Source organism: Protopterus annectens, chromosome 2.part0 (genome assembly GCF_019279795.1).
Source record: "Protopterus annectens isolate FY-2018-M chromosome 2.part0, PAN1.0, whole genome shotgun sequence".
In the NCBI taxonomy this organism is placed as follows: Eukaryota; Metazoa; Chordata; order Ceratodontiformes; family Protopteridae; genus Protopterus; species Protopterus annectens.
This window is the reverse complement of record NC_056728.1, coordinates 1,500,055,134-1,500,081,555: the sequence shown is the minus strand read 5'-3', so window position 1 is coordinate 1,500,081,555 and position 26,422 is coordinate 1,500,055,134.

The following is a 26,422-nucleotide window of genomic DNA, read 5'->3' as shown; positions in this document are numbered from 1 at the left end:
AGGCTCTCTTCCTTAAAGCAGGGATAATAGAACACTGTTCATTTAACCCTGGCGGTAAACAAGCATCCAGCTTAAGCTGCCACATAAGTTTACAAAACTCAAGGCTGTTTTCTCAGTCACCACCTTTCTGAAATTGTTTAAACAGTTTCAACACCCAAAATTTGAAACAGTAATCTACACATACCAGCGTGTGTTTAAAAAAATCATTGGTATCTTTCTTCCAACTGATTTCATAAAAATGCTCATAGATCCTCTGTTTCAGCTTTCTTTCTGTTTTGCCAATGTAATATGCAAAACAGATTGAGCAAAATGCCAAATAAACAACCCCCTTGTCTGGCAGTTGAAATAGCCTTTGGCTTTCAAAATTCCACCAGGGTGATGAAAATCAAGTTTGTCTGTATCAGCAATGAAAGAACATTGGGTGCACATACCACACGTGTGTGCCACTCCTCCCTGTCCCAATAATACAGCTATTAACCCTTTAAAAAAAATTATTTAGGTTAGGTTTTGCTCTCACTATTTTTCAACTTGTGGTTACCAGTCTTTGTATTTTTTATTTATTTATTTTTTTTTTTTTGGTGAAATGGCTGGATCTGGTTTTTGAGGTTCTCCTTCATCTAAGGGAAGTGAACGTTCACTTCTCGGAGAATTAACTAAATTAATTCAACTGTTTTCACAAGAAGAAGGGGTTTCTAACTCTGTGGAGGACTCTCTTCCATGCTACCAAGAGATCTGATGTCATTTCTGGTTTTGCAGGCAGCAGGGAGTGAAGGTGCCCAAGGATTTACTGTCATGGAATGTGAAAACATTAATCATGGCAATCTGAATTGGTCTGGATAACAAGGACAATGTGGAAATCATCCTATTTCTAACAATTTTGGTCCAGGAGTTGATGAAAGGGTTTTGGACTTTGATTTCAACACCTGGCTGCTACGAGGAGTGTCGAGTATAGAACAGACCCCCTCCACAAGAACAATTGTCTTATCAAGGTATTTTACACTGTCTTAAGGACATATTACTTAAACACAAAGCACAGCTGCTGGACAATTGTTTTTTGGAACAATGTTTGGACAAAAAAATATGTTCCTAAGGGCTTAAGACTGGCTAGATTTCCTAATAATGTGTTTGAAAGAACTGTATTTTTTAATGAGCTTGTGGATGTTTTCAATGAATGTGGTCTAGCTGTGTTACGTATTATTAAAAACAATTTTATGGTAATGGATAATTTCCACAAGGATTTTGTGGAGTTAAATAGAAAAGCTGAATGAATTTAGGGTGAAATATCTTGATATGTTCAAGGAGGTTGACAAAGTTACAGAGAAAAACAAAAAGAGGAAACTTAGTAAATTACAATGAGATGAGAAAGATTATCAGAGTGGGAAGGCATACTCTGTCTTTTTGCCTAAACAACCCAGCCCTAATTCTAGAATGAATTATGATGCTGTTGATGGTGGAGTTAATGGTGGTGTGGAAAGTGTGCCTAACCACAGGGTAGATTCTGAGAATGAGGTGTGGAGGGACCCTTTATGACACTTTCCCGTGAGGAGGTCACCAAGGTTGCAGGAACCAATCCACCCAACCATCTTTTGTACAAGTGACCAGGCAAACCTCTTTTCAGGGGTTGAGAGAGGCAGAGGAAGGATGAATTCGAAGGTTACTCAAATGAGTTTATTGAGGTTAATGGACCCCTTTCTATCTATAAAGATTTTCACATATTTAATTACAGTGAGGTAGAGTTATCAAAAACTCAGTTTAAATTATTTCAAAAGGGGTTTATCTTTGGTTTTAGATACCAAATTGTTTGTTCATAACCTAACATTAGAGGTATTTTTTGGAGGTAACGTTTCTCCTGAAGCTAATAACTAGCTTAAGAAAAAGAGTACTTTTAACCTCCCCCACCCACCCTTCGCTTCATAACTTTGAGTCTCTGGTTGAAAGAGACATTCGGAAAACCTTTAATTCTCATAAATATGGATGGCATTTCTTTGGTAATTTATCCAAAGAAGAAAGAGAGTTAGTCTTTGATTTAGGTAGGAACAACAGTATCTGGGTTATGAATCCTGACAAGGGGGAGGGATGGTTTTGATGGAAGATTGGTTATATTCTAGTAAAATGCTAGAGATTTTACACGGCAATGGAAAATAACAAGAAGTATCTAGAAATGAGATTAACTTGGCATACAGGAATTTGGACATGTACCTTTAAGGCAACTTGTTTCAGGGGGTGTTAGATAAACAACTTTTTGACTTTATGTGGGTTCCCAAACTGGTGATTCCAAGTATTTTTGGGATCCCTAAGACACACAGAGATGTTCAAACACCCTCTTTTAGACCAATTGTCATGTCAGTAGGGTCAAAAACACAACCATTCTACACCACTTACCCCCACATTCTTATAGACTCATGGGACTTCCTAAGTTCACGGACATAGAATTTAATGCAGACTATTTTGTCCTCACAACTGACATTAGAGATTTGTTTAGTGTCATTCCCTATGACATTGGGTTGGCTTGGTTTGAGAAAGTTATAGTGAACTTTGACTTCCTTTCCCCCTTGGAATTTAGACTCATGTTGGAAAACATGGAGTCAGTACTTAAGAGCAATGTTATATTTTTCCAGGGGGGTATTACAAGCAGATAGGTGGGGCCTCTTGTGCCTCCATATTTTCCAGTATACTTCTCTTATACTGGGAACAACATTATGTGTGTACTTCATTGTTCTACCAGTATATTAGAAGCTATTTTCGGTACCTGGACAATATATTTATTGTATGGAAGGTCCCATGGGATACCATTAAAAATGTTTAGATTACATTAACAAAACTACTAATTTTCTGGAATTTACATCCAATGTGGGAGAAAATTAATTGCATTTTTTGGACATGGACATTAGGAAGGAATTGAGTATGAATAGATATGCTTCCCAGTTATATAGGAAAAAACATTTTTCTAACTCATACCTACATTTTAAAAGTGAACAGCCCTACTTCCAAAAGAGGAATATTGTCAAAGGGCAAATGGTTAGGATTTCCCGCATGACCACCCTTAAGGCAGATTTAATATCTGAGCTGGAATTCATTGGATACCTCTTTGTTAGAAGAGGGTATCCAGAATCTATGGTGAGTTCCATTAGAGATGTAATATTGGAAGGATGGGGTGTCAAATATAAACCTATTTTATCCATAGAAATCCCAGTGGGTTGTTCACGAACAATGGATGGTGCTTTGCTAATAATGGATGTGGATCTTGACAGGCAGGTGGGAGGTGATGAGCCTCACCAAGGTAGGGAATTATACAGTGTGATGGATTTTCATGGAGGCACCCGCATTATGAAAAATATTATCATGACTTACTGTGACATCTTTGCCAGTATACCCTGTACTTTGGACATTTTTTCCAGAGATGTAAAATTTAGTTTGAGAAGGGGTTGCAACCTAAAGATTTTTTTTGAAAGGGTTAATAGCTGTATTATTGGGACAGGGAGGAGAGGCACACACAAGTGTGGTATGTGCCCCCAATGTTCTTTCATTGCTGATACGGATTAACTTGATTTTCATCACCCCGGTAGGATTTTGAAAGCCAAAGGCTATTATAACTGCCAGACAAGGGGAGTTATTTAGTTGACATTTTGCTCAATCCGTTTTGCATATTACACTGGAAAAACAGAAAGAAAGCTGAAACAGAGGTTCTATGAGCATTTTTATGAATGAAATCAGTAGAAAGAAAGACACCAATACTCTGTTTTTTAAACACACACTGGTATGTGTAGATTACTGTTTCAAATTTTGGGTGTTGGAACTGGTTAAACAATTTGAGAGAGGTGGTGACTGGGAAAACAGCCTTGAGTTTTGTGAATTTATGTGGCAGCTTAGGCTGGATGCTTTTTCACCCCCAGGGATAAATGAACACTGTTCCATTATCCCTGATTTAAGTAAGAGAGCCTTAAAGTAAAACTTTGGCTGGTAATTTGTTTTTCCTAGAATACCTGGGTACCTGCTGGAAGATGTATTGTTGTTTGTAGATGCAAGTTTTATGTTTAGTTTTATGTCCAGTTTTATTTTTCAGTTATATTGTTCATTTCTTTTTATATTATTCTACTGAGTTTGATTTTAAGATATTTTAGACCACATTTTAATATGTAATTATTTGTAATTATTCAATCAACCTGTTGCTGGAAGCGTATGTTAATTGATGACACTTTTTAAGTTCTTTGAATTTTGGATAGTGTTATTCTGATGAAGTTCCCTTGTGGAAAGAAAGCACTTAATCTGGGGTTTTGTATTGAGAATTTGGAGTCTTGCTGTTATTAAAATACCGTGTACAACTTGAGTTGTCATTTTCCTCATAACCAGCGTGTCTGACTGAGGAAATTGTGGATTATAACCCATGTATGCTTTATGCCCACCAGGGTGGCTTGTTTTCTGTGAGGAACCTGTTTTGATCCATTCACATTCAGATGACTCTATACAGTTGTAGAGCTGCTTATACAGGCCATTTATGTAGACTTCTGTATTGCAGTCATTGCTGACAGGTTAGCAGGGGGTTTGCAACTCTTTTTTGCATTAGTTATGAGCCTATTGTTTACTTTGGAAAATGTTTCATCCTTTCTGCTCTTGAGGGGGTGTCAGATATGACTGTGAATATGAACAAGGCTGAATTGTGATCTGACCTCACCAAGAGTGTCAACACATAGGGTTTAGTGCAGAAAATCAATATTTTGGCCATTACTAAGTCTAGGAAATTCAAGCCCCTGATGGAGGTGCAGAATATCTGTTACATCGCATGTGTATTAGCAAATTCCAGGAACCTTAGGGTGAGTCTGTTTGTGCTCATATATGCCTCAAAATCAGTGGAAGGATAATCACACATGACCAGGGTGTATGGCTGTCTAGTGCATGATTCAAGTAGATTCAAGGAGGCAGAGTGGTACTCATGGTTCATGGTGGGGGATCTGTATTTAACAATGATATGAAAAAGGGTTTTACATACAGTTAGTTGGACTTGGAGTAGTGCTATTGATTCGTACTCTTTGACCAGTCATATGGTGTATTTGTTTTTACTGTAGATGTATACTCTTCCTCCTTTGGTTCTTCCATACTCGTTTTGATGTGTGAATGTATGGAAGGAATTGTATCCTTGTATGGCCAGGGTGCTCTCTGCAGCCTTGAACCATGTCTGTCTGACTGCACAGAAATGGACATCTTCCAAGATAAGGAGTTCTTCTAGTGAGTGCAGTTTCTGATTTACAATCCTTGCATTATGCAGCATAACCTTCAGTTTGTCTATAGTGGATTCTTTTACTTTGGGGCTTTAGTTATTCTGACATTGCCTAAAAAGACCACTATGGAGGAGGTACGCACCTTCATATAGTACAGTGAGGTATGTCTCCAGTCATTCACTGCAACATGGATTATGACAGAGTCATAAGAAAACTTGTTGTTGAGAGACTTGAGTCCGTGCATGATCTGACAGACCCTGGCACTTGACAGGCAGGTGACTGTGACCTTCTCCTTGGCCAGCCTGGTGAGAGAGATATCTGTGTATCTCACTATGGCATCACTTATGAGCATAACATTTGGTTTTGACCTGTTTTACCTGAGGGGATTATTGGCTGAGACACTGGTGTGTGTATTATTATGCATAGTGGATTCTGTTGGGTCTGCACTGTGTGCAGTAGGTTTGTGCTTGGGAGGTCTCCAGTCTTTAGTGAGGTTTCTAGCGAGTACCTTCACATATATGGGTTTATGTGCTGTGAGCATCTGTGCAAGAGTTAAATTTTGTGTGCTGACAACACATCTGATATCTGGTTTGTTGTTATGTGAGAAAATTGAATCCAAATTCATAGTATAGATGCAACTCTTGCATGTTGTATTAGTTTGCTTCAAGCAGTAACTGGTTGTCAGTATACATGAGACAATTGCCATGTTGCCTCAGGATGTCCACGTAGATCAGGCTGCCTGTAGAAATAGTGCAAAACGGTCTGTCCGTTATGTAAGGTATATGCTATAGTAAGTAATGGGGAGTGGGCTACATGGCCCAAGATTTGGTGTAAGACTAAAAATGTGCCTATTCCATGGAGGGCAAAGGTTACAAAAAATTGCCAATGTTTCCCAAAGCACAACTGAGTTGCTCACAGGGCAGCAGTAGAAGCTTTGAGCAGCTATGGTAAACTGAATGCAAACACCCCAAAACACAAAGCTAGAATGCAAGTGAAATGAAACTATTTTAAACAGGTAAACAGAGGGGATGGCCAACAGTGAGCCCTATTCCAGCAATCCCCAACTCAGATGGGTTCGTGGCAGCACATTTCTGCCACATGGGTGTGGGAGGGGCTTCTTAATGTAAGAGACATGGTTTTAGTGTTCCAGTGATATCAGTCTTGATTCAGCAAACCTGAATTGAACCAATGCTATAAAATGCAGAAGTGCTAGAAAACCAAAGTGCATAAAATCACAATCTTAACAGAAGAGCAAACAGTTAAAATAAAACAGCAATTCATGAGAATACTCAAACAAGAGTATAGACAAGAAACCTTTCTAGTGTGAAATATGTGTTCTGGAACCCAGTTGCTTAAACCAGAACTAAGACACTTTCAGAATAACAGACACAATAAGCCTTCAACCAGCAATTCCCAGCTTAGAAGGATGTAGGCTATCCTCTCCTACCACAAGTGTCTACACCACAGACCTTCCTAATGGAAAATAACTGGTTTGGAGTCCAAGTCCTTAAACTATAACAAACTTAGAATAACAGCCACAAGAAGCATTCAACCAGCAATTCCCTGCTCAGAAGGGCAGAGGCTACCCTCTCCTCCCACCAGAATGAACTACAAGTCTTCTTAATTTAAGACAACAGGCCTGAAGCCCAGGTGCTTAAACCAAAAGTAATAGTCTTAGAATAACAGTTACAATGTAATGCAATACCAGGCAGATGACAGCAACATGTCTTTTAATCTACACACATACATCATGTCATGTTCAATAAAAACTGTGTTATCTTGATGAGAAAGCCCTGTGGTCTGTCCATCTGATGCATGTCTCTGGTGAGGGTTCTACAAACGAGATTATTACTGTTCTGATGAGTTTGACTAAACTGTTGTTATACAGTCCTCAGATCTGAAAGAGATGGCATGTCTTATGATGTACACCATATGTATGTACTGGAAAAATTAAAGAGAACGGCTATAAAGTAATGACATACATTGCAGTTCTTGATTTCACAACCCTTACAAGAGAAAACACTAGAAATTACTGTCATGATGATGCTATGCACTGTATCATTTTGCAAGGCAAGTATAACTGACAGGTGCAATTATCAGTTCTGCAACACAAATGCAGATATACTAGGCACTAATGTAGCTATGCACCCTGTGGATCAGACACAAAACTTTTGTATCCCTGAATCCAAAAGAAAGAAAACATAGCTATGACACAGTTATCACATGCACAGAGTGCTGGTGGGGGCTGGAGGCCTAGGCTGAAACAAAAGGTCAGTGTGTGTGTGTGTGTGTGTGTGTGTGTGTGTGTGTGTGTGTGTGTGTGTGTGTGTGTGTGTGTGTGTGTGTGTGTGTGTGTGTGAGAAAGGGAAGCAGGCAGGCCATGTGTGTGTATGTAGGGGTCCTCCATGTGAAAGTAGTGTGTGAGAGTCTGCATGAACACAGCCAAGCTCAGTGCTAGCTCTATGTCTTGGTATGTGTGACAGGTGTGAGCCATGCCTGGTAGAGGTGGCAATTCATCGTTGTCATCCCCAACTACGGGAACTGGCTCTGCCAAGAGTTGTACTGGCACCTCCACACCCAAGGTCAGATGGAATGCTGCTACTTGAGCATGCCTGATGTCTGCTGGACATGCTTCCTTCACAGGAATGCCCATGACCATGACTGCATAGCTTGCCACATCTAGGTGTTGACAGCACCCTCCTTTATGGACCAGCAAAAGTACTGCCACTATGGGAGCATGATTGGGAACCACCACGTATGTTGGATATCAGCAACTGTTGTGGCTGACCTACGCCCATGAGGACGCCGTTCCCTTCCCAACAGATGTTCCATCACAGACACTGCTCATTCCATGAAAGACACCCCTCAGTCCATCAAAGACACCCCTAATTCCAACATGTCATTCATCAGATCCAGAGGATCGGTGACACTGTAGAGGCAGTCAGGCATGTCATATTGGGCCACATCCGCAACCCTGAGCATTTGTCTGGAGCACCTTTCTGAATGTGCCTCCATGACAGTTGTAAACATATGTTGCGTGACACAGGAAGAGACACCTGCAGCAGGTGGAGGAGGGGCAGCAGGCCCTCACTGAGTGCCCCTATTGACCTTCCTGTGTGGCACCTCACCAACACTTTGGCTACAGCCAGACTCAACAAGCACTGAAGCCACAGTAGCCACACTTCCCTGCTCAATGTCATCATCTTCCACCTGTCTTATATCTATGAGGACAGTGGACTGGGTAGGCATAGGCTTACGGGCTGTGTCCTGGAAAAAAGAAGGGGATGGCTGGATGTCAACCTCTGTGTTAGATTCAACCTCTGCACTCCCTGACTGTGCCTCAATTTTGACACCATCATCATCATCATCATCATCAGTGTCTGATAAGACACTGACATCAGGTGGGACAGGGCCCAGTCTCCCACTGTCACCTAGTCTTACCTGGTTACTCATGCTATCATATATTCAGACCTCAAAATGTGGGCAGCAAAGCCAAAGGAGGTGGAGTTAAAATATATATTAAAGACACACACATCTCCATGCTGGTCAAACAGTATGATGCACAGGAGACACTCCAGATGCAGTTAACCATTGACAAGACCCCAATTCAAATTATAACTAGCTACAGACCCCCAAATTTGACTCAAGATGCCCACTCCACCAATCGGGACCTCTTCAAATCTATCAAGATTTAACCCTTTACCCTGATCCTGGGTGACTTTAATTACCCAACCATAGATTGGAAAAACTACTCATGCCAGAACCCAAATGCCCAGAGATTCCTCAATTTTATCAATGCAAATGCCTTGTAACAGCTAGTCGATATCCACACAACAGGTGATAATATCATGGGCTTGGTATTAACCAACATGAGTAACCACTGCAGCACCTCTACGGTATCATCCTCACTAGTAATATCCAACCATAAAGTGGTCACGTTTGAAGTCAACATCTCCCCTTACTGCCCTCTAGCTAGGGTCAAATAAAAAATCTACACCAAAGCTGATTACAACCTCCTGAGAGATAGTATATACAACTCCACAGCCCCCTCCCCCACTGTAAGAACTGGCACCAATGTCCAAATCTACACCAAAGTCCTATATGAGCATTTATATAGATGTATGCAATCAGGAATACCTGACAGGACAAAATCATCCTTCGCAAGAAAGAGTAAACCTGTCTGATGGACATTTGCAATAAATCAACTATATAACAAAAGGAAATAAATTGCTGTCCAGGACTAAGAAGGAGGAGGTGCCCAATTAGAAGCAATTTCTCCTTAGCCTAAACAAGCAAATAGGAGCACTAGTGAAATCCTGTAAAACCAACTTTGAGTCCAAATTGACCACATCTACTAGAGACAATCATAAGGTCTTCTTCACATATGTCCGCAATCTTAAAGGAAGCATCCAGATCTGTTCAGAACTGGTGGTCAAGGACACCACATACACAAATGCTGCAGATATAGCCAACCTACTGGCTGACAGATTCAGAGAAAATGTCTCCCCTCTGCCCCCCCATCAGGACATTCCCAGTACTTTCCCCCCCTTATCTCTAGGGAACAGGTCATCACTGCCCTCTCAAAGGCAAAAAATACAGCCTCCATGAGACCTGATAACATTCTAGGCTGCATCCTACCTGAAATCAGGCATGAACTTGCAGCACCATTAGGCACCCTATTTAACCAAAGCCTGAGTACTGACTTTGTCACAGCCGAGTAGAGGACAGCCACTGTCATCCCTTTACACAAAGGTGGAGCATCCACCGATCCCAGGAAATTATAGAACAATCAGCCTAACTAGCCTGATCTGCAAGGCAATGGAATGGACTATCATAGACCTCATTAACAGGGGCATTGGTGACCTCCAAACACTCGACCCCACACAGTTTGGCTTTGTCAAGGGGAGGTCATGTCTGTTAAATCTGGTTGACTTCTTTGAGACAGTCATCAAAGACACAGATGAGGGGAAGATGGTGCACATCGCCTACTTTGACCATGCCAAAGCCTTCGACACTATTCCCTACTTGGACATAGTAGATAAACTCTCTCAACTAGGCATCAATGTGTTACCAGATGGGTAGAAAACTGGCTCACTGTTAGAATCCACCTAATCAAAATAAGGGAAGCCACCTCAAGCAGTAGACCTGTAACGAGTGGCGCACTCCAGGGATCAGTCTTGGCACCTCTGTTATTCAGGATATACTTCTCTGAGGTGCAGTCCAAAATCAGTGGGCTATGGCTGACCAAGTTTGCAGATGACTGCAAGTTGGGCACAATCATCAATTCCCCAAGTGATGTGGACATCCTCCATGAGGGTCTCACCCAAATAAATGGTGCCAGAAACATGGCTTCAAGCTAAATGCCAAAAACTGCATCATCATCCCCTTTGGGGAGAGTGACGTCCCCACATATTATCACATTAATAACACCATCCTAAGTACATAATCATTAGTGAGGGATTTGGGCACCCAGGTTGATAGCAACTGACTTTTGGCCACAATGTCGCTTCCGTTGTATGGAAAGCTTTCTACATGGCTCACCTCATTAGAAAGGGTATCTCTTCTGGGGACAAAGAGATCATAACATCCCTGTATTCTTCCCTTATAAAGCCGATTATTGAGTACAACGCCCCCTTCAGCATGTACCTTGCAAAACACATGCAGCAGCTGGGGAGACCACAGAGATTCCTCACCAGGAGAATCCAGGCCACCAAACATCTACCCTATGCAGATAGGCTAAAAGTCCTGTCCCTCTACTCAGTTTCTTACAGACTCTTCAGAGTTGACCTTTGTCTGGCATGCAAAGCAATCTCAGACCCTGGTTGATGGGACTGTTGCATATCTGCAAGTCAAGCACCACTCGAGCAATCCATATGAGCAAACTCAACCTGGTCTGTGATATCAATAGGACTTGATGGTGGGACAGATTTGTGTCCCAGAGACTCCCCCATCTGTGGAATAGACTCCCTCTCCGTGTCAAGCAAAGTACCTCATTATCCCTTTTTAAGTGCAACCTGGATAATTGGATGGGAAAAAGAAAATACACCCCTGGGATTCCACCTGTGTCTCTGCTGGACAGGGTATTTGGGTGCTGTCTTGTCTAAACATGGGCTAAACTCTTGGCTAGGTTTATAAGGGCCTCAGGGCCAGTCACTTAGTAACTTCCTATGATCCTATGATCACCTGTGATAAAAAGGGAGAAACACAGACATACATTAATACCTCCACTACTGTGCTATAATATATGCTAAACAACTAACAACACTACCACTATCACAGAAGGTAAAGCAGTACACACAACAGGCCTACAATGACACATTATATTTCTAGAAATTGATTTTCAGTACTGAAATAACTTGATTTGGCTTACCATCTGCTGGAGGCCTACACTGCTGGATTCCTAATGGTCTTGAAATAAATTAAGCAAGAGGTAAGGCCAACATCATCATATTTAACAGCAAAACAGGAGGTACTACTTGTACTCCTTTCAATCAGTATGACGTGTTACTTTAACAAGAACGTGGTTGACAACTCCAACCTGAGCTTATCACTGTACTAATATTCAAACCTCCATAAAAAAAAAAAAAACATGACATAGAAGTAAATTTTATTTCATTTTTTTTACTATACAACAGTACTGAACTGGTTATATAACAAAGGCTACCTGGAAGCTCTTCCTGGGACTGAGAAGAAGGTACACCCCCATCAGTGACATATGTTGGGCCACTCTGCTGTGAGTTGTCCTGTTACAGAAGATTTTGCAGGAATTTCTCATTGGGCTGAGAGGTGTTTCTGCAGCAAGCCTACCCCAGTTACCCTCTGGTCTCAGGCAACAGCAGCTGCACACCTCTGTGCAGATGTGAGCATGTCAGGGGCCCTGTGGCACACCTGCTTATAAGTATGGCCATGGCCCCCCCATAGCATTTATGTTAGCAATGATTTGCTGACATATTCACAGCATCTCTGGCATATAAGGATGACCTCTTCCAAGAAGAAAAGTGCCATGTTGATGGAGTGCATCCACTATGACTGCCTCACAGAAGGGGGGGAGGTCTGTACCGCAATGACATTTTCCATCCTAAAACACAACAGAATGATAATACACATAAACATCACATAACTACAAAGTAACTGTTACCAGATAAAACAGTTAAGGTAGGCAATGAATCATAACCAGTGGAAAAAACATAACACATGCGCATATTTCAAACACTAAAAACAAGCAGGATGCAAAACAAGGAGAGTAACAAGGCCAACATATCCTTGTATGCGCCATAGCAGTAACTCATCTGTTCTACCCAAGAGAATAGTCCATTCTAGTTTGTGACATAACAGGAACTTCTCTTTGCTCTCCCCACCCACTAAAGAACAGGCACATGAACCATTTTGCTAATAAAACACACGTGAAATGCTAAACAAATATTCAAAGGACCTGTGCCTGAAATGTGTGTACATATGTAACACACAACTTACTATTTTCATATATTGTCAATCATTTGTACCTCTGAAATGGCTTGACAAACATGGTCATGCCATCAGTACACTTCTAAGTAATGAATATAGATAACAGTGTAAAAGACTTTGCTTCACATTATTCTTTCATATATTTCAGCATATCCATTACCTAGGTAAAAAAATGACAGCATACCTGCTGGAATTCAATACTCCTCTGTAAACATAGCTTGGGAAATATTTTGCTTTACTGAACATGTAGCAAGTATCCTCACCATCAGTTTGGCTAGCTGCACATTTGCCTTTTTAAAATGGAGTAGATTATTAATCGATTGTATCTGTCTAGGCTGTGTTTCAGAGATGTTAATTACAGCATAAGCAGCTGTATTGCATTCTAATCAACCAATCTGTTGGAGCTATTCAATAAGTGATAAAGCAACCACTTAGACTCCATGCTGGTTTTTCCTGTGGATTTCAAAAGTAGTGGAGTACACACACTGGAGGTCTACACAGACAGAATGGCAGGAGCTGCTGCTGCTGTTTAATTTCATTTGTATGTGCTACAGGATGCAGGAAATACTGCTGCTGCCAATAGGCCTAGGCCAAGACAGAGAAGAGGTTTCAGGCCACATTTAACTTATCACAACATACATGGCATGGAAATTGTACGGTGCTACAGGGTGGACAGGGACACAATACAGAAACTCTGCAACCTCTGCTGGCCTCAACTCAGAGCTACAGCCTTTATCTCCCCTAGTATTGACTGTGTACTACTTGCATCACAATCAGCCCTGAACTAATACTGTGTCAGCTGGTGTATTTACTAGGTATGTCCTGAAGATGTACTGTATTGCATGGCAATATTATGACATGTCCTTATATTTCATCACTTGATACAGTAAGCAACTATGAGGTGGGAGAGTTGTACAGAAATGAATGTCACATGTGACAGCAGAGAGTTATTTGACTTGTATGTATCTATTATCAAGAAGTAGGCCTCAGGCCTCAAAGACGCATACATTGATACCTCCCCAAAGTAATTATGATCAATTTAGCACCATACATTTGAAATGGGAAATCATAACAGAGAAATTTGAAAGTAATGAGACACATAGCAGTTTCCAGCTTCACCACCCTCACAAGATCAATTCGTCAGGATGCAAAACAAGGAGACTAACAAGAGCAACATAGCCTTGTTTTTGCCATAACAGTAGCTCAGCCTGGCTCTACCCCCTAGAAAGAACATTATAGCCTTGCATGTTCCATGACGAGAACCCACCTTTTCTCCTCACACCCAGAATGGCAGCCTATGCTTGTTTGTGACATCCAACCTTCCATTATTTTGATAGCAACTGAATATAATATTGTTCCCAGTGAATATCCTTACACGTTTTCAGGTAAATTATATAGACCAGCTTGCACACTGCATGAGTACTGGTCAGATAACTGATGAATGAGCAAGAAACACAGACAGGTAGGATACAGATGCATATTTTGCATGGAATAATCATAGCAGGTTGTGTGATCACTAACTGCACTACATCCACATATATTACATCAAATACATTTGAAAATAACAGGTCATGCCTTGATATCACTCTACATTCAGCTGTACTTGGTTGTGTGAGGAATTGTGTCATGTATTTGCTACAAAGGTGTTTGTGTGGCAAAGATGAATAAGTCCCCCCTCCTCTTTTGCACAGTGCATTGCATTGAGAGTTGGGATCCAGGCCTAGGTAGTCATATCTCATGTGTACTAATAGTTTGTATGTCATATGTTGATTTTCTGCATTTTAGCTAATTCTCCATGTTTTATACTTTTTTTTCCCTTTTTGATTTTTGAGGGTCCACTGTTTGTGTGATGTGTCACTTAGTACAAATGGCTTTGGCTATGTGCATTTTTTTGCATGTACAGTGGCACTGCACAGGCCGGATGAATGGGCCACCCAGGTAGCAGACAGGACCCAGATAGCCAGATACATACACTGGATACATTCAGTTAATACTATTGGCTAACACACAAACACATTTCCCAGCAGCATGCACTCTCATGCAACATGTGTGCATGATGGTAAACAGAACGCAACACTTTCCAATGCTGCCAATCCAGAAAGTGCGCACTCCCTGTAAGCGTGATACCTGCAATTTGTGGGAAAACATCATTCTACAGTTGTCTTGATCTGTGATAGGCATGGCTGGCATTCATGGAGAGCTTTTGAGATTCTTAGCTCAAATATGGAGTGTTCAGGAGTCCAAAGTGTTTGTTGGACTCCTAGTGAATGAACATGCACGCAGGGTGTTGCAGAGGGACTATTGTGGCTCATATTTCAAGGCAGTAGCAAGGAATAGTCTGGCCTGGGCTCTTACCAGTGCTACCAGTATCTTCTGCACTGATAAACAATGTAGGAATTATAACAGAGACCTCAGAATGAGGATGAAGAATACCCTCGACCACTGGATTGAAGAAGGTAAGACTGGGGGCACCCCACACAAGTGTAAGCATCACTTATAGAGATTACTTGTCAGAGATAAAAGCCAGACATAGTCAGGATTGGTATGCTTAAAAGTCTTCTGATCTGTTCTGTTTTTTCCACAGCCATCACAGACTAGTGTTATTTTAGCATTAAACGTAATGATACATTTATTGGTTAATTATACAGTTGTAGCAAACTGAGTATTCATTTCTTAACTGTAATAGGGAAGTATGCATGCATTACTCTGGAGGACAAAACAGCAGTTCATTATTAAAAAGTAGTCATAGGTCATGCCTTCAAAATCCACACTTCCCAAATCTACTGTGCTGTTAAGGTTTCATCAGTACTGCAATGTAGCATCAGAGCTATAAAGCAGTGACACTACTGGCTTTCTGTAAATTGCAGTCAGTATGTTTGGACCATGCATATGTGCAATGTATGCAGACATCAAGGATTGCTTACTGCAATCTGTAGTATTCTGTGAATCTGTTAGGAGCTGAGTAAGTTTAACAGTAAACAAAGGTATTTGTCAGGAGTTTATACCATTAAAAGCAAAGGTGATAGGGAATAGAATAGAGTCAATTACTTGTATAAATACTTTGTGTATCACATATGAAGTTATTAATGTTCTCCCTTTTTTCTCTCAGCCCAACCATTTTCTATATTTTGTCGTGTTTATTATTATTATTATTATTATTATTATTATTATTATTACTATTATTACTATTATTGTTATTTTTTTGTGTGCTATTTTTTTTTGTTTGTTCCACAACACAGTGGGGTATGACTCTCCAACAGGTTCCACCTGCCCCCACTCCAGATGAATGCAGCACCGATCTCTAGCACATTTGGCACCACACCTGGTAACACTCCCTCTGTCGCCACTGCACTACCCAGCCCCTCAGGTAGTTCTGCCCAGAGGATAGGCCTGTTGCTTACTGAGAGTGTGCAGATTTTGGTTTTGCAACATTTAAAAATGTTGCACACTGCTTACCATCACATCAAACATGGTAGGCAAGGGTGAGCAGTGGTGCGTACCATATTTGTGCAATAGTAAGCGATGCTCAACAGTGGTGAACAATGGAAATTTTAGCTTATTAGGTATACTGGCACTTGTATGAATGGGCTAGTCAAATGTACCATATATATGGTTCTCTTACATTTACAGCTATTACAGCAAGGTTTAGAATTTAAACAGTTGTCTATGTTGCAATTAATCACTATAATCTGCAATCTCACAAGAGTAAAACAAAACTTGCACACCCTGTACTAGAACCCCAGACCATCTGCACTCCACACCTATACTTAACACTTGCTGCTACAGGATTGGTGAGATGATATCTCCTACCTTAGTAGTTATTGTAAGGTATTCACTATTAATTGTAGTGCAACACCACTTACCACAGTTGTGTGATGCACGGTATTATTAATTGAATGCATCTGGTTCATATGTGTAGTTGTCTGAGTCCTGTCCACAACCTGGGTGGTCCACTCCTCCAGTGTGTGTGCTGCTGTTCTTCATCCAAACCAGGTGAGAAATGCTAAACACGTTCATACCAAGTGGTGCATTGTGCAAACACTGGCAAAAAAAAAAGAAATTAAAACACAAAAAGCAGACTGTCCACAGTTTTGCAGATTGCCCAGATATTTACATCATATATTTGTCCTGGTCCTTGTAAAATGTGTGGTTTATTGTGAAATCACTGAAGATTGCAGTTAATATATAATGACATTCGTTTCCGTTACATACTTCATATCCTTCAGAAAATGCATGCTTGCCCTTTGTCCTCTCATTACTTTAGTGTTTGAGTGGAATGATACACATTCAGCATGCAGGTTTTGCGGCCAGTAAAACTGGGGAGTGCCATGAAATCTTGCATATCATTAATATTCGTGGCACAAGGCTGTGCAATGCCCCACAATGAGCAGTATCCCGTACGTGAATACACTCAGTGAAGTTCAGCAGAGAATCTACATGGAGTTTATTGAATCCTGGAGATACCCTCTTTTTTGGCAACATTAATCACTGTGACCAAATACTGTACCTAATTTCTACACTGCTGAGTGGCTAGCCCTGACTCCGTGCAGAGACCATGGTCCATCTTCTTATTTTGGAGACACTATGCACAACAAGTGATGGCTAGCTCACAGTTGGGTCACACGGCTATTCAAAGGAAAGGCATCACCTAGAGTCTGTGATGCTGGCAATGAATCTATTTATTTTTCAGGTACATTCTTTAGGCACACCTCTCACGTTCTCCCTACAGGGATAAGATCAAAACTGGCACCGTTTGTCTTTGATGCAGAAATACCCAGCTATGGGACATGGGAAAAGTCTCAGGCATACATGAAGAGAATAAGCAAATACTGCATAAACATAGTACAGAGGTAGATAAAACCCTGGACTCTTGGTCTGTGAGCCAAACCACATATGCTGTTTTCCATTTTTATGGTCTACAATTTGCTTTATTTCATTTGACCATGAACTGAAGAACTGGAAAATGGTACTGCATTTGGGTCACCTCTTTAATTTAATGTTAATGTATTATTTGTTAGAAAATTAAATTAACTGCTCCTTCTGAGATAAAAAAAACAAAAATGTTCAAGTTACCCAAGTTGCTTAGAAAAACAAAAAGAGTCAGCAGAGTATATATATGTTGACAGTGCTCATATCTTAAAGTGGAGCTTTGTCCTTCTTATTAGAGCCCTCTTATTAATTTTGACAGAGCTGAATGATTTGGGGTACTGAAAATAAGAAATGCCCAAATATTTAAAGTTTATGAAGGATAATACTTGTCTGGTACTATAGAGAAAACTGCTTAGCACCAAGAGCCTAACTTCTTATTTTTAGACAGTACTATAATATTACCAGGCTCCAAAGTTACTGGAAATATTGTAACACATTAAACAACTCAAATCTCTCTCTACCCAGATGGATACCACTCTTCTTGGAGCCAAAGTAACACCAGTTCTTCACAGACTTGGGGTACATGATTAGAAATCAGAGCTACAGCTTTGTCAGTGGGTAGTACATAGACTTGCACCACCTCAACCTGAATCTCCGGATCACAGTGAACAAATAAATAAATAAAATAAAACATTTTTGCCAAAAGTTAAAGTAAAAAAAAAAATCTCTAAAGGTAATGAAAAATTTTATTCTATAGCTGTCGCAAAATAGCTCCATGCTACAGTTACAAATACATAAATCTATACCCAGTCCCGCTTGCTCAATCAGCAACTCAGCTAAAGTGTGCATTCTTGCCCCTTCTTGCATCTAAGACCATTGTCCCTTTTGTCTCACCCTAGTCACAGTACTATTAAAATCACTCCCCATTAATTCATCTAATTGACTGCACTACAAAAAATGATGACAGAACTGCAACACACTAACAAATTTATGACTAGTCAACCAATTTATAACAATTTAAAAATCATGGCAAATGGTAACATTAACATTATTTACTAGATTCAAGGACAAAATAGTTGAGGAATTTCTACAGGATTGCAAATGAAAAGATTAATTAAAATTACTAACTGGCTTTGAGGTTAACGCTATTAAACAAGCAATTATAAATCAGTGCAAATAGATATTTCTAAGATATTTCTCAGAATAGAACCACTTCAGATAAAAAAAATGGTATACTGAATGAATGACTTAGGATGATTTCACTCAGAAAAGAAAAATATTTTCTATGGCTAGAATGAAGGAAAAACTTGATCAGACAGGTACTTCATATACTTACTGAAATCCTTAACATACTTCTTAACCTGTAAGCACAATAAATCTTTACAGGCTCATTGATTCACGGCGGTGACTTTACCTTGTTTCATGGGTGCCACCTAGCAGGAACAGTAAGTGTTACACCTGTATAGCACAAGCCTATGAGCATACAGTGCCCTGCGTGCATGCATGTAAGCCAAGAGAGCATGTGCAGTCAAGCTCACTGTAAAAGGGCAGCAAGGAAGTGGAGCTCAGTCAATCACAACTAGCAAAGGGGGATGATTCAGTGGAGGAGCGTAAGGCACTTATTCTCACTATGTAAATGTATTACAGCTTAAAAATTAATCTTGCACTACAAATGTGTGCTTTGTTGCAATATTTGCTGCTTGAAGATTCTGACTAGGTCTCATGATGATGATGCTTTATTTGAACAGTAGCTTCTTGGAACTCTCTCTCTCTGTCTTTCCCCCTCTCTATCCTGCACTTCTTGGTACTCATTGTACAATAGGTTATTTTGTTTGTTGTGCCTTTGCCCTAACAATGCTGATGTAATTTCTCTTGTTTTATGTGTATACCAGCTTTATTTGTGGAACAGTATGCCTTTGATTCTCAACAGTTAACCTTAACATAATTGACAAAACCTTAACATAATTAACAAAACCTTAGCATAATTAAAAAAAAAAACAAAATGTAAACTGGCACAATGTGCTTTCAGTCTAAATATGTGGCATAAACAATATGTACTGAAATAAGAACAAATTGGATTTTCAAAGGCAGTAATGCCTAATTGTTTATAAAGCCCTCCTACATCAGATGCTGGAAGGACTTGTATATCATACCTCTAGAATTATTTCACAACTTTCCCCAATTTTTTCATATTCTGAAATAGAAATAAGTCATAGAATGTGCTTTAGCCCATTCTCTAAATGGCTTTAATGTGGTACATAGAATAAGTGAAATGACCATATCCTAAAGAAAAGATATGCCTTGTCATGTCCTGATGCCTTTTGTTCAATAAAAGAGATGCCCCACTATGTCTGCTTTCATTATTTTTTAATTACTTATTTTATTTAGGTTTTTAATTAGGAAATAATTTATGGTAATACTGAAGAATTGATATGATTAATTGAAAGAGACTAATATAATAAATCCAAGTATTTCTGGACGAAAGCAGTTCAGAGCTAGTTGCCCTATAGTAAATAGGAGTTTTGTATGTGGAAATGTCTAATTCTTGTTCATATTTACTACAATAACAGCACATTGAAGTCTTGTACCTTTCACTTCTTGAATCTTCTGCAAAGCCCTTCTTCCAAATTTTTCCTCTGGAAAAGCCTTTGAAAACCTCCTGTCTTCAATTTTTGGGTATCTCTATATGGAGTGGCACAAGTAAGCAGCGCTGCCTCCTTTCTCTACAATGTCTTATGTGAGCATTATGTACACATCTCTCACACACACACACACACACACACACGCACACACACACACACACACACACACACACACACACACACACACACACACACATGTATACACACATGTAGACACACACACACACACACACACACACACACACACACACACACACACACACACACACACACACACACACACACACACACACACACACACACACTCACACACACACACATGCACACACACTTTGACAGTTCACCATCTCACCATTGACGAGGGGAAGGTGGTCCACACAGCCTACCTGGACCTCGCAAAAGCCTTCGATACAATACCCCACTTGGGCATTATAGATAAGCTCACCAGCTTAAATATAAACCCCTATGTCACTAGATAGATTGCAAACTGGCTCAAGGACAGAACCCACATGGTTAGAATTGCTGGAGCCATGTCAAACTCCAAACCAGTTATAAGTGGTGTCCCACAAGGCTCAGTCCTGGGACCTCTCTTGTTCGGTATATATTTCTCGGAGGTACAGGCCAACACGGGAGAACTGTGGCTGACCAAGTTCGCAGATGACTGCAAACTGGGCGCCATAATCGACTCTCCAGCCGACACAAGCATCCTCCAAAAGGGCCTCATAGAAAGAGACAACTGGTGCCAGAGCCATGGCCTCAAGCTAAATGCCAAAAAGTGTATAGTCATCCCCTTTGGCAAAAACAAAGTGCCCACAAATTACCACATAGGTGGTAATCCATTAAGTACAGAAGAAGTAATTAGGGACCTGGGGACCCAAGTTGATAGCAATCTCTCATTTGACAACCACATGGCCAAAGTGGTTAGAAAAACATTTTATATAGCCCACCTAATCATGAAGGGATTCACATCTAGATCAGGGGAGGTCATCGTGCCACTTTACTCATCCCTCATCAGGCCCATGATTGAGTAGAATGCCCCTTTTGGGATGTACCTTACCAGACACCTGCAGCAACTGGAAAGACCCAAAAGTACCTCACCAAGAGGATCAAAGGGCTCAAACAGATGCCATATGCTGCCCGGTTAAAGAAACTCCAGCTCTACTCAGTGGCATACTGCCTGTTCAGAGGCGATCTGTGCCTGACGTATAAAGCCATGTCCAACCCGAAATTAATGGACATGCTGCACCTCAGAAAATCCAAATCCCATCGAGCTACGCGCTCGAGAGACTTGAACCTCAGCACTGAAATAAATAGGAAATGCTGGAGGGACAGATTCATAACCCAGTTATGAATCTTCACTCTGGATTAAAATCCCAGTCCAGGTTAGGCAGAGTCCCTCATTGACTCTCTTCAAGAGGAATCTTGATGAGTGGATGTGAGATCGTAGGTTTACCCCGGGTATTACTTCTGTGTCACTGTTAGACAGAGGCACAGTATACTCACCTCGAAAAAGGGCATAGCAAAATAAATTTAAAATGGGTGGCGAAAGCCAAACACATTCTGGCTAGGCTTATAAATGCCCTAGGGCAGATAGCCTAGTATGAACCTATGAACCTATGAACACACACGTACACACACACACATTTATATACAAACACACACACACACACACACACACACACACACACACACACACACACACACACACACACATGTACACACACGCACACACACACACACACACGCACACACACACACACACACACACACACACACACACACACACACACACACACACACACACACACACACACACACACACACACACACACACACACACACAAACACACACACACACACTCTGCACATAAAAGATGCATGCTACATCATGGGATAGCATGATACTTTCCCTTTTTAATAACGCAAGTGATGTCCACTAGAAAGCACTCAGCTGCTCAATGCTGCATCAGAAAAGCATGCACCTGCACTTTTTGGTACTATTTCAGCAAAAAAAAAATTAAGTTAGAACCCACCTGTCTCTAATCCTTCATGTCCAATAAAATTTATCTGTATTACAGGTGAGAAGACAGAATATGCTCCTTCCCACTCACATTCTCAAGGTAGAAGCCTCCAGAGCTACACTTGTGGAGGATGAATCTCAGCTCCCAGAGCCTCAACTCCCTGAAGCTCAATTTCCTGACAATTCCGACATCTGCTTTGCACGGCATTTCTCATGGGAATCATGCGGGCACTGAGTGCCGTTCCCCAGTGTTTGTCCCCTTAAGCCTGACAATGTGACCATGGAGTTGATCATATTATATAGGGGTCAGAAGCACAGCGCCCCTCCCCACATGAGGGGGGGGACATGCCTCTCATGCAAAACACACTGAAAGCAGTGTTTTCTGAGCACTTTTTTCAGGAAGTTTGGTTCAGGGAGTTAGCAGTTTGATACATTGCAGTTTGTCCACTCCTTCTGGAAGCCATCATCCAGTGATGCCTTTAAAACTTAAGATGATACAGACCAGTGGTCTGAATCTTTATGATTATCATTAGTTTTGGGTCACACTAAAAATGTTTCTTGTGGCTGCTGCCCCTTTGTTAAGCACACATTTTTGAAATGAGGTACACGCTGCATTACAGTTTCTGGAATAAATGTGTAGGCAAAGTGCTTTGTTTGTTTGTTTGCATGCTTGTTTATTTGTTATCATGGTTAATGCCACAATCATTCGCCCCACACTATGAAAATGTGAGTGCTTACACTTTACATACTCTTTGAAATTATAAATAGTGGGTGAAGACTGACTGATAAGGTAGAAATGGATAGTAAAATAAGGAAATTGGCAAAGTTAAATTTTGTTTTTAATGATGCAACACTCAGTTAAAAAAATGAAGACTAGCAAATATTGCAGCGAGACCTATTATTTCTTATAGTAACAGCAATTCTGAAGTGATATATTACAGGACTACATACCTTTAGCTCACCTCATAAGTGCAACACGAGCTACAATAGTAGAATACATATAATTAAATAGCAAACTCTTGTCTAATGTGCAATTTTACTTTTAACATTTCTGAAGTTCTGAATGATATAACAGTCAGCAGAAACCAACCTGTCCTTCCAGAGAAGGAAACCAATGAACTGAACTCTTTCTTTCTCTGTCTTACTGTCAGACATGAATACATATATTCCCATCGCTTGTTTTGGAAACCAGGATGTCACATTTAATTTCTATGCTCCTCATAACACTATTTATAGTCCTGTAAAATATAATTACCCCTTATACAATATTAAAGATGTTCTTTGAGCTTCCAGACGTTTGATCTAAGTCTAATCTGTAAGATTATGTTATTCTTTTCTTGTCAAAGACAGGTTTGTCTTCTTGGGAATATTCTGAACATTGATGAAACTTTTATAAGACTTCCAACAAAACATGCTGCTAATTAAAGATTCATAAAGAAGGCATCTATCTGCATTGTTTGAAATGTTATCAGCAAATTTCCAGTGTGAGCTACTGATGCAATACATACTCTTGACAGCATTCTGTGAGCATTATTATTGCTCTGAATGAACTTTTGTTTTGACAGTACATTTTCTACTCAAGTCCCTTCGAGATGACTCTGTGAGGTCAAACAACACTAAAGGTATAAGTGATTTATTTATGAGATTTTTTAATAATGCTTTTAAAGTGAGATTTTTTCCACTTCTCTATGCTCTTTCATTTTGCAGTACATACTTTTGATCCTTCTAAACTCTACAGACATACAAACATGTGATGCTAGAAAAGACTGGCTGTAGGCTGCACTGTGCAAATGAACAGTGCAAGGCATCGTCTCCACCATTTTAAAATGGTCCTCATGGCATGGTACAACTTGAAGCCTCCAAAGTAACTGTTGAACATGTTATTAGACAAATGTAAATAAATAGATAAATAAAATAATTAGTATTTTAATAATAAAAAAAAAAGATATCCTGGATCACAGATTTTCCTGTAATACAAACATATTTGTGTTTATGTATATTGATTATATATAACTAGGCTATATAAATATGCATAATCACACACACACACACACACACACACACACACACACACACACACACACACACACACACACACACACACACACACACACACACACTCACACACACACACACACACACACACACACACACACACACACACACACACACACACACACATGAGCATACAAGTACAAATACGGAAACACACACACCACTCTCGATTGTCTAGATTTTTGCCTGATACTTTTGGTCGGTTTCTCATAAACCATGTGGTTTTATAGACAATCACTGAGGACTTAAGTCATTATATAATAACAGGCATTTGAGTTTCAGACTTATATCCTTCAAAAGTGCATGCTAATGTTGTCGTGTCTTTTGGCTTTTCCCAGTTAGGGGTCTCCACAGCGGAACTCCGGTCTGCTAATGATTGGCAGTAGATTTTTACGTGCTGAGTTGCCGGCCCTGACGCACAACCTTCAATGAAGGTACGCCCATTCACGCATGTCTCCATACAGACGACGCTCTAGCTGAGAATCGAACAGGATAACGTCTTACTGTGAGGCGACAACGCTACCGCAGCACCACCACCGCAGTAAAAATGTATGCTAATGTAAATCTTGTTATTCTAAGTAAGTGCAGTATTTAAAATCTGTCCATGATTTTGGGACTTTCCCCACCTTAGTTTTAGCTTTGTCCAGATTTCCTGCACTAAAAGGTTGATAGATACGAATGCATACAAGCACATATGGTTACCCTGCAGGTGGACCAAGTGTGATTCCCTGAGTGTCAGAGGCTCAAGACACCAAAGAACAGATAGCTGAATGTGGATTTCCATTGGAATTCATTGTCAGAGTGATTTCTACATATGTGCCAGCAGTGATGCCCTTACTGAGTAGATTTCTAATTGCTGTAGAAGCATGCAGGTAAAGATAAATATACGCATAACTGCACATGAATAAACACACCAGTCTGAGTATACACATCCCTATGTTTACATCTGTATATACATTTAAATAGAAACAGAAAAGCAGAGAAAACATGTTGCACAGTTACTGGAAGTAAGTCAAGCCTTATTCAAAGGATTGCCGTGTGCTTTTAATTTATAAGCTATACTTCCATTATTTCAGTGCAAAAAATTGATATATCAGTCCACCCTACAGACTACACTAAGGATCTGTAAATTTTCTACACAGATAACTTTTCACATTAGTCATTTGCCCGTGGACATTTCAGATACCTAACACTTGAAATGTGAGAAAAGGATGGATACATTCCTTTGCATGTTCAAGCCATATACTAAGAAATAAAGGGTCATATGTTCTGCCACACAGTGAAAGAAACAGGCAAAAGCTTAATTCACTTGATATATCAGTAGTATAGTTCAGTCCTTTTTTTCAAAAGAAAAAGAAATATCACTATCTGTATCTGAAATAAATGTCTGTGCATACATTTGTAGACAGCAACTTTATTTTATACATATTACCCATCACATGTGAAAATTATTAATCAGAAGTGATCATTTGGTCTTCTCTTTCTCTCTTTCTCCAAAATTCAGTTGCTGCTCATCTCAAACAGATGGTCAGAATAACCATTGCTGGACAACCAAGCACTATCAGTCACCAAGAAAGATTCTGAAACTATCAGTCTTTCTGGATGTTCTATACTCACCTGCCCAAGAGTATATCAAATTAGTCATTTTAAACCTCTCTTCAAATAGACATGGATGCCAATAAAAATATATATATATATATATATATATATATATATATATATATATATATATATATATATAGCTGCACTCAAATGTTTTTGCCTGTGCATATTACCACAAAGGTATCTTCCATAGTACAGTACTATTTATTGATTTATTTATTTGACATTTGTTTACCTGGAAAGTCTGATTGGGCCAGAAAGTGCCCACAATAATAGTCTTTCAAAATCAATTATAGATATTTTAGATCATAAAGTATATGTTACACTACAAAACATAAGAGTGAAAAAATGTTGTAATAAGACAAACATAAAAGATATGTTTCATAGTAAAGTGCAACGAAAATCAACAACATGAGTTGGAGAAAGATGTGAGGAAAAACTCAGTCATATTTCTTGTTACATAGACTAGAATGAGTCCTGAGACAATTCTAATAAGATATTTAAGAGAGATATTATAGATTACATTATTAGAAACAATGAGGGGAATTGAGTGA